This window comes from Pongo pygmaeus, chromosome X (assembly GCF_028885625.2).
Source record: "Pongo pygmaeus isolate AG05252 chromosome X, NHGRI_mPonPyg2-v2.0_pri, whole genome shotgun sequence".
Lineage (NCBI taxonomy): Eukaryota > Metazoa > Chordata > Mammalia > Primates > Hominidae > Pongo > Pongo pygmaeus.
In genome coordinates, this window is record NC_072396.2 from 76,577,739 (window position 1) to 76,580,367 (window position 2,629).

General features: G+C 40.7%; 1 non-coding gene across 1 annotated transcript; it reads right to left on the reverse strand.

The window, feature by feature from the left end:
* Nucleotides 1-1,226: 1,226 nt before the first annotated feature.
* LOC129025496 (U6 spliceosomal RNA) lies at nucleotides 1,227-1,333 on the reverse strand. Its single transcript, XR_008497252.1, has one exon. It is a non-coding gene; the product is annotated as a U6 spliceosomal RNA (small nuclear RNA).
* Between the last annotated feature and the right edge of the window lie 1,296 nt (nucleotides 1,334-2,629).

Here is a 2,629-nt window from a genome sequence, read left to right on the forward strand (position 1 = left end):
CTTCTCAGGACCTATCTTTACAATTTCTCTTTGCTTCTATACCTATAACTAAATTCAGGTCCCAGTAAGCCCCAAAGGATGAGGTACAAAGTGTGACCCATGAAAAGATAAGCTACATAATCAGAGAACTTCATATTTTCTCTAATTTGTACAGAAAACAAGGCAAAAGGCAAGAAAAAAATAAATGTCCTTAAATTTTTCCATGGCTCTAGTAATATCAGAAAAGGAATAAAAGTAATCATTTGTGTTAGACTGTAATAAGTCAAGGATGCATATTGTAATCCTTGGAGTAATCAAGAAAAAACAGTAGAAAAGTATTAATAAAGAGAATTATTTTCAACTTTCATTTTTAATTCTGGGGTACATGTGCAGGTTTATTCATGGATATATGAGATGATTCTGTGATTTGGGATATAGATCTTGTCACCCAATTACTAAGCATAGTACCCAATGGGTATTCTCTCAGAACTTGCTTGTCTTTGAAGAATTTTAAGTCTCCTTTGCTAAAGAAGCTTAGTTTGATGGGAAATAAAATCTTCATTGAAAATTCTTTTCTTTAAGGATGCTGAAAATAGGCCCCAATCTTTTCTGTCTTGAAAAGTTTCTACTAAGCATTCTACTGCTGGCTTGAAGAAGTTTCCTTTGTACATGGCCTGAAGCTTCTCTCCAGCCTCCTATAAGATTTTTTAATTTCACATTGACTTTCTTGAGTATGATGACTATGTGCCTTGGTGACAGTTGTCTTGTATAGTATCTAGCAGGGATTCTCTGTATTTCTTGAATTTGCATGTACACTGCTCTAGTGAGACTAGATAAATTTTTATGGACTACGTCCTCAATGATATTTTTCAGGGTGCTCATTCTCTCATCTGTCTCAGGAATATTAATGTGTTGTAGGTTTGATCTCTTTACAAAACCCAATATTTGTCAGAGGTTTTGTTCAATTTTTAAATTCTTTTATCTTTATTTGTGTCTGACTGACTTGATTCAAAGAACTGGTCTTCTAGTTCTGAGCTTCTTTCCTCAGCTTGGTCTATTCTTCTGATAATCCTTCCAATTATATTACAAAATTCTCAGTAAATTTTTTAGTCATTTCAGTCTAGGTAAGAACCATTGCTGGGGAGCTACTGGGCTTCTTTGGAGGTAAGGCACTACTCTGACTCCTCTGGTTTTTTGAGTTGCTAGAGTTTTTGCATTGATTCTGTTTTTATGAAAATGTAAGATTTTTTAACATGTAATGCTTCACAAATCTACCTGTCATCCTTGCATAGGGACCATGCTCATTTTCTCTGTATTCTTCCAATTTTAGTATATGTGCTGCTGTAGTGAGCACCTTGTACTGATTTTTTTCTCATCTGCAAAGACTCATGTTTCTTTAACTGTGTTGTAAGTTGAGTGTAGTCAGTTTACTTTCTTTTATAATGTTTTCAGAGGGCCAAGACTCTGTACAGGATGTTTATTTGTGGCTGGATTGTTGTCCTTTGTTTGATAGGGTGTGTGTTGGTAGAACTTGCATATCTTCAAAGACAAGCAAGTGCTGAGAGAATTTTATGCAACTATACCAGCCTTACAAAAAATCCTTACATGAAATCAAAAGAATGACAACTGCTACCTACAATAGTTAAGAGTAATGGCCAGAAGATAGGCTCTTAGCCAGGCAGCTTTTTTGTATTGCCTCACACTGGTAGCCATGCTTTTTATTTGTGGGAGAGAGAAAGGTGACTCCTTCACTATGTCCACTCCTGGGCCTTGGGGGAGCCCTCTCCAATCACTGACATCATGTCTGCGTTTCCTTTGTTAGGTGTTCTGTGCCATGGGGCATTGTCAGGCAGAGGTTGCAGCAGAGAGATAGGTCACACTATTTTCAGATGGGCCCTGTGGTAGGAGAAACACCCTGCTCATGTACCAGCCCATGAATCTGTGTGTTTCATTCCTCTCAGTGCTCTGACAGTGGGGGTCCTTCTCCTGCTTGAATGCTGACCACAGATATCATCTTGGCACTCCTAAGCTGTGTACCACAGCCCTGGGGCACGATTACTTTGTACTCTGGACCTTCATAGTCATGCTCTGGCTGAGTTGTGAAATCCAAAGTGCTGCCAGGCCACAGGGAAATTATTCAGTTGGAGCAAAGCTCTCAGGCTGGGCAGCAGAGGCTGTGCTGTGCCCATGCTCCTTTAGAATAGACAGCTAGGAAACCTGGGAGTGTCTGGAGGGCCTGCAGAACAGACATGCCCTGTTCCCACGATGATGATGGCCCTGCTTTTTCCTAGCCCAGCAGTCACTTGGGGTTAGAGCAACTTGGAGGATGATGGGTGCCCTAGGGGACAGGCACCTATGGTTGTGCCCTGCTACAGTTGCCCTGTGCACAAAAGCCCATGGGCTCTGTACTGGCTGAAGCTCTGCCTCTGCTTACTCTCTGGTCAGATCCTTCTGCCAGTTCAAATATCCAGGGTTCCCCTGTAACTGGGATCCCAGAGGTTAATATTTACACAAAAAGCACCTTCTAAAGAACCAAGAGTCAGATGAACAATCACAGTACCTGGCTTTAACTTCATATCACTGAGAGAGCCACTGAAGAGGGTAGAAAACAGTTTTGAACTGCTGACATCACTTTTTCCCCATCTCCTGG